The sequence below is a fragment of the Marmota marmota genome, unplaced genomic scaffold (assembly GCF_001458135.2).
Source record: "Marmota marmota marmota unplaced genomic scaffold, marMar, whole genome shotgun sequence".
NCBI classification, from domain to species: Eukaryota; Metazoa; Chordata; class Mammalia; order Rodentia; family Sciuridae; genus Marmota; species Marmota marmota.
The window spans coordinates 6843954-6851669 of NW_026000101.1; the positions used below are offsets into that span (position 1 = coordinate 6843954).

At 38.4% G+C, this 7716-nt stretch overlaps 1 non-coding gene across 1 annotated transcript; it reads right to left on the reverse strand.

The window, feature by feature from the left end:
• Positions 1–487: 487 nt before the first annotated feature.
• Positions 488–592, reverse strand: LOC125610723. The gene has a single exon (XR_007340723.1). It is a non-coding gene; the product is annotated as a U6 spliceosomal RNA (small nuclear RNA).
• Positions 593–7716: the final 7124 nt, after the last annotated feature.

Sequence of the window (7716 nt, forward strand, 5' to 3'; positions counted from 1 at the left end):
TAACATTTTTTATGTTTTATTCTCTTGATGAAAAGAACTGTTTTTTCCTGGGATTGGCTCCTTGAGAAGTATTTTCAGACCTGAAATTATATGGCCATTGATCTTTTTAAAAGAGTATTTCCAAATTACCTTTCTGAAAGCGTTACATCAATTCATCCTGCCATCAACAATGTCAATAGTCGCCATCTCAAGGCTTGTCTCTGACACTTAATGTGGGTTTCTGTTTTGTTTGTTTTCCTTCTAATTTTTTTTATTAGTGAATTATAGTTTTACGTAATAGTGGGATTCATTTTGACATAGTCATAAATGCGCCATTTCGGTCTTCAATACTTCCTTTTTTCATCTCCTCCTGATCCTTTTCCTCTACTCTACTGGTCTTCCTTGTACTTATGTATTTATTTTTATTGGTGCATTATAGTTGTATGTAAAATTGGAAGGTATCATGATATAGTCATACATGCATATAGCATAATTTGGTTAGGTTTGTGAAAATATTGAATGCTTCATGAATTTGCATGTTATCCTCTCAGGGGCCATGCTAATCTTCTCTGTAACATCCCAATTTTAGTATATGTGCTACCAAAGTGAGAACTCTGTATTAATGTTTTACTAATTTAATATGAGAAAGTGGTATGGCATTATTCAAATGTAACTATTTAATCGGATTTCTCTCCTGACTAGAGAGCTGGGAAGGATTCTCTGACATCGACCCTGTGCCAGGACAGAAAGTCAAAATGCCTGTGTACATGGTAAGGCAGACACTTGCACACTGAGTCAGTAATGGGTGGAAATTGGTTCAAGCATTCTGAAAAGCGATTTATCAAGACACACAAAATACTATAAAAATATCTTCTCATCTCTGTCTGGAAATTAACTTTCAGTGAATCTCATCTGAAATGTACAGCATTATTTACAGTATTAAAAATTTGAAAAACCCAGGTGTCCAACAGAAAGAGTATTATTCAGTGAGCCATGATACTGACACAGAAAGAAAACTAAGAAAGTTACTTGTCATGCTTGGAAAGAATATTTTAATGACATAGTAAATGGGGGAGGGAGAAAAATAAGATAACATTCTAGGTGTAATATGATCTCCATATGTAGAACATGTTCAAAGGAAAGTTTAGAAAGCAATATGTCAAAATAGTAATAAAAAGTTGCCAGAGTGGTAAGCTTATGATTCATATTTATCCTGCCTTTTAACATTTTCTAAATTACTCAAAATGCCAATCAATTTTATCAACAATCAAGAAGTACAAAAAAAAGAGAGAGAAAAGACCCTTCAGTATCAAAATACCAATATACTTCTATGGAATTGGAAGCAAACAACATTAGAGTCAGTCTAAGCTTAGCACTTCCTCGCCCTCCATCAACCTTGATTCCACTGTGTTAACTGTTGCTTCTCTAGCACCTCCACTTGGCATAAGCCTCTTTAGGAATGCAGATGCTCTCTTCCTCGTTTGTAGTTTCTATCTCCTACTCAATCCAGTGTCTAATAAAGTTGCTCACAAAGAAATTAATGTTTACTTTTCATTTATTTATTTATACATTCAATCAATCATTCAGAAACACTTATTTACTAACACATGGTGTCCCAGGCACTGTAATCCAGGGAAACAAATATAAACAAAGTAGGATTTCTCCCCTTCGAGAGTTTGAGTAAAATCTAAAGGGAGTACTAATCAATTTCAGGAAGGAGATGATAGCAAAGAGTCATTTCTTCAGTCAGCCACAGCTGTAGTTACTAGAATGTCAGGTTCCATCTCCTACCCCTTGGTATTAGAAGACTACCACAAATACCTCTTGATAATCTTATTCATACCTGCATCACCCCTCCTGCTGCTGAGGCTGGGGCACTGCTGTTGGATACTCCAGTGTCCCCTAACACTGCCTTCTCTATCATGTCCATAGCCTTGCACCCCACTTCTAGGCTTGGTCTCTGCAACAAGCCAAAACTGTGACGTTTCCACTAGATGCTATTTCTTTACTCTGCGTCTCTCCTTGTGTTTTCTTTTCTTTCTTTCTTTTTTTTTTCATTTTATCCCACAAACCCAGGAAAACCTAGAACCCTAGAAATTTGTGGAGTTGCTCACCGTCTGCCTTCAGGCTTTGAATCATCCTCTCTAAGTCTGTGTCCTCCATGGAAGTGGAGAATTTATTCACAAAGCTTTGTCCCACCAGGCAGTGAGATCTTCTTCCTATCTTCCATCTCTCCTCTATTGAAGCAATTTCTCTCTGCCTCTCTCTTCTACTCTCAAAAGACGCCCATTTGAGAGAACGCCTATTTCTATCTCTCTGTGGTCACATTTCAGGGAAACCCGTCATATAGAGGCGGGAAACCTCCAACATAAGTGATGGAAATGAGGAGTCTCAAGAGTAAAGGAGGAGCATAGCAGGATGTCCCCTGGAAAGAAAAGTCTCCATAGTAATTTTTTTTCAATTAGCTTATTCCCATCTGCCTGCTCCTTTTAATTTAACATAAAGCCCAACAAATGTGTTCCTCCATAAACACAGACTCTCAGTTACACCAACAGGAAAATTAAAATATATAACCTCATCTGTTTTGATTCGAGTTCTTTTCTTCCCCTTTTCCCCCCTCCAACTTTATAGATTCCTAAGATTCTGGATGAGAAAGAGCTTCAAAGCCAATAAGGTGTCTCATTATATCACTGAAATTCTTCTGCAACATCTCACCAAATTGTCCTTCAACTTTTGTTTGTACACTTCCTGAAGGGGGACCTCATCACTTTATTGGTCAGCCTATTCTATCATTCATAGCTTAAAAGTTAGAATGTTTTTATTCCCAGTAGTAATAGTTGTTTCTCCTGATGCTTTCTTGGCCCCAATTCAAGCTTTCAACATGACACCATACAAATCTAATTCTTCATTCATATGGAATTCCTTCCAATGTTTCCATTCTTCCAATTTGTGCTTCATTCCTTGTCTTATTTTTTTAAACTCTCTTATTAGAACACTGTGGAAACAAAATAAAATAAAAATACACATAATCTAATTTTCTTAGCATTCTTAGGAGATAGCAGAAATAAGTTTTTGTAGATAAATTCATTCATTTTGTATAATAAACATTTACCAACTATTCTCATTATTCTGGGCCTCTTGCAAAAATCTAGGGATGCCGGTGAATGAGGTTGACTTTTTGTACTCAGAAGGCTCGCAATCTTGTGGTTAAGAGTATGTATCCTAGGGCTGGGGTTGTAGCTCAGTGGTAGAGTGCTTGCCTCACACAGGTGAGGCACTGGGTTCAATCTTTAGCACCACATAAAAAACAAATAAACAAAATAAAGTTACTGTGTCCATCTAAATATATATATATACACACACACACAAAAAAAAAAAAAAAACAGTATGTATTCCAGCATTAGAGCCTACGGTTTTAATTCTTGGTAGTCACCTGGTCTTCAATTTATCAAGTGAAATTTAAATAATAATAGTACCAGTTGGCCAGATTGTGAGAATTAAATTAGACAATCCATGTAGAGTTCATTAAAAGGTTGATAACTGCTGGCCATCATATTTTGGGAGGGGTTCTGTGAGAAAGAGAGAGGTCAGTTTCAAGGCAGTGGGTAGATTGGGCAAAAAGAGAATGTGCTCTGGCAGCACAAAGGGGCTATCTAACCAAGACCTGGTGAAGGACAGGAAGACCAAGTGGCATTTAGCTAAATCTAAAAAGATGGAGGAATTTGGTGAGTGAAGATATTACAGGAAGATATATCAGCCTATGCAAATGTGTGGATCTGTAGGAGCCCATAGAGATTCAGAGAACTACAAAATACCTAGACAGTTGGAGCACATGTGACTGCGGCAACAGAGGAGATGAAGTTGTTTCCAGAGGTCATAAAACTGAAAATCTTGTAAGCCAGGCTAGGAGATGAACTCTGTCCTATGGTCATGAGAAGCCAAGGACAGATTTCATGTGACATAATCACGTCTGCCATTTCAGATCACTCTGGAAGATGGTGAACTGGAGAGAGGCAGCCCAGGAGGAACAAGGGATCTCTCAGCAGGCAGGTTAGGCTCACTCTTAGGTTGCCAATAATGCAGGGGTGAATGAGCAAGTGTCAACTGCATGATTTATCCAGAATTTTACAAGCAGTGAAATGGAGAAGAAAGTCCTTTCATTTCATTATTAGTATATTCATAAGCTTTGTGTTTTATAGTTTGGTATTATTTTGGTTTTGATTTATAGATAGCAACAAGAAGGCTGCAGCACACAAAGCACTTAAAGGGCTTAATCCAGCTGCGAGTTGAAGGAAAAAAAAATTGTTAGAACAAATGAGAAATAAAAAGGACCAGAATTAAGGCAACAGCACTGAAGATAAAGAGAAGTGGCAAGATTCAAGGAGATTACATTCACAGTTGAATTCTTTTTTTTTTTTAAAGGGCAGCAAAGAGACTGTTTTTTTTTTTTTTCAGCCCAAAGTGTCTCCCTGACAGTGACAGTGCATGACAGCCTAATTGCCCTGAATAAATTAACTTCCAATGTCACAAATGTTTTCTACACGCGACTTTATAAATTTCCAAAAATTAGTTGACCAAGATATTCTCTAAATCCTAATTTATTCATTTTTATTCATTTACTTAACAAATATTACTAAACTTTACCATGAACTGCAAAATGTGTTAGGTCTTGGATATCCAGGGAATAAGAGAAATATTCCCTGGTCTTAAGAAGTTTACAGCTCAGCAAAGTGAATGGATGTTGGAAAATAAAAACAAAAACAAAACTCATCATTTTAAGCATATTTTGGCTTGGCGGGGCGGGGGGCAGTTCTGGGGATTGAACTCAGGGACACTCAACCACTGAGCTACATCCCCATCCCTATTTTGTATTTTATTTAGACACAGGGTCTCATGAAGTTGCTTAGTGCCTTGCTTTTGCTGAGGCTGGCTTTGAATTTGCAACCCTCTTGCCTCAGCCTCCCAAGTCTCTGGGGTTACAGGCATGTGCCACCACATGTGGCTTTAAGTATATATATATATATATAAATTTTTAATACAAACTACCTTTTTTGACACTTCTTCCAAAAAATTTTTCATGTTATATGAACATTATGTTGGTTGATTACCACCTTTTTACAAGTCCAGTGGACAGTCTTAGTAACTTACTTGAAATCTCAGCAGCATTCAATACTTTTTTCTTCTAGAATTTTCTTTTCCTTAGCTTCTGTGATAGCACAATCTCCTTTTCACTCTTTTGCTTCTGCTTCTTAGTTTCCTTCATGTTGGGGTCCTTTGAATCTTTCTCTTATGTTCTATTTTCCTAAGTGAGCTCATTCATTCATAGGCTTTGCATGTCCTCTGACTTGAATCTTCCAGACTCAAATTTTCAGCCCCAATTTCTTGTAAGCTACAGATTCACATGACTCAATCAATTACTTAATACATCTGCTGTGATGCCTCATGAGCATCTTAGCTATGACATGTCCAAGACCCAATTATTGGGGTCCCAATTCTTCCTTTCCCCAAATGTGCCTCTTTTCCAGTGTTCTCCGTCTCGTTACCTGGAATAATCTACCCACTTGCTCAAGACAAACCTCAGTGTTATCCCTGACATTTACTTCTCCTCCACAAGCTCTGATTCCTCTCTTTACCTATTCACTTCTCCTCGCTTCTCCTGGCCCCACCTCAGTCTAAGGCACTATCACCTCTTACCTCAGCTGCTGAGATATCTTCCATCTTCCAAACCTCGGTCTTCAGAGTTACTCCTGTTTCCTCTCCAATGATTTTCAACACAATGATCATATTTTTAATGTACCCTCCCACCAATCATGCGATTCCTTGTTTTGGATATAATGTAAATTTAGCCTGATTTTCAAGACCTAGTATAAACAGACACGAGCCAGGTCTGGTGTCTTTATGAGACACACACATTGTCCATGTAGAATATTTCAGTTCCTTAAATATGCTATGACCCGCCACTCCGTGGGGACCTTGTCCTTGGTCTTTCTACTTCATGTGCAAATCCCTAATGTTTGCCATTTCATGTCTATTCCATCCCTCTCCAAGAGAGCATCTATTTTCTTGTTTATTTATTGCCTCTCTCTTTGTACTAAAATGTAAGATCCATGCAGCAGGGACTTGACTGTTTACTCATTGTTATGTACTCAGCATTTAGAAGAGTCTCTGGCACATAGTATTAAGTCAAGGATATGTGTTTAATGATTAATTAGCTAATCCTCAGACTGCTGGTTTGATTAGTTCTTTTTTTTTACTTGTACCATAGACTCTTGTACCACCCATTTCTTTAACATCCATCAGAGTTGTCATTCCACATTTACTCATGATGATCATAGTCCTTATGACTAAGCAGGATTTTGAGGGTTGAATAAGATGTCCAGTCACCTGGCCATTTCTACCTCTCAATTATTTACTAAAAATAGAAAATAGGGGTCAGGGTCAGAAGGATCCTCTTTTAGGTTCTGTTGAGCTGTGTAGTTCTAGGTCTAGATCATTGAGGAGTCAAAAAGCAATAGGTAGTTAATTGCTGAGGAGTGTCAAAGGACAGAGGAATGAGCTGTGTTCTAGGAATAATGTGTTGGATTATGAGTGAAGTTAGCTGTATGACATTTGCCTTTCTGTGTTATAGTGGAAAATAACACCTTGCTGTGATGGGAAGTAGAATCTCAGACTTTATCTACTTTTTAGATATGTTTTATCCATCTAAAATTTAAGCAATTGCAATTTGCTATTTGCCACTGAACCAGACATTGGGCTAAAAATGAGAGATTGAAAAAAATCCATAAAATCAAGTACCGATCCTGAGGTGTTTATGTTTCAGTATAGGAATCATATAAGTAGATATGTAACTCAATAGTCAGTATTTTAAGGACAAGATAGAAATGTGGGAGCTACTCTGCACAGAGACACGTAACTGCCATTTCTATGTTGCCCTTAGCCATCATTTCATTGTGTGCTTCTGTCTATACATACAGACTCACAAAATCTGGGATCTGACTAGGGCTTTTAGAGATCATCTGTCCAACAGATTTGAATCTGGAACCCCGCTGCCAAGCCCTAGCCAACTGGTTCCTATACACAGGTACACAAACTCACCGTCGCTGTTCTGCACGGCAGACAGCTCTCTGGGCATGCAGACATCGGCAATTGCCCGTGGTTTTATTTCCCCAGGTACCTAGTGTAACACAGCCACTGCCTGACAGATCTAATCACAGGCAGGGTCTCTTTCGCAGTCACCCCAGAGTAAAAGCTCAGCGTGTTCCCAAGGAAATGACTGAAACATACAAATCAATTGCCCTTTTCTTCTCTTTTTTTTTTGACCCCATTTTGAATGCAAGTATGAGGTTTGATAACAGTACCAGGAGAGGAGGTGGATTTCATACGTCCAGGGACTCATCAAAAGGAAAAAGACTGCACAAAGATAGAAGTGTTCAGCCTTGTGCCAGCCTCAAAGATTACCACAGTCCCTCCTGAGAATAGCCAGGAACCCAATCAAATTCTCAAATGTCAGTGTCAGAGTGGCAAAAAAAAAAAAAAAAAAACCCTCCTCCTGCACCCACCCCACACTACCTTCTGGACATTTCATCACCACATTCATCCTTGCTGTTCCTTGCCCATGCCCCTAATTACCAACCTCTGGGCCTCTATATATACTTATCCACCACCTGAGACATCATATAGCAATACCATGTAACTTCAGAGGCTCTTCCTGGACAGCTCAAATGCCTTCTCATGTAT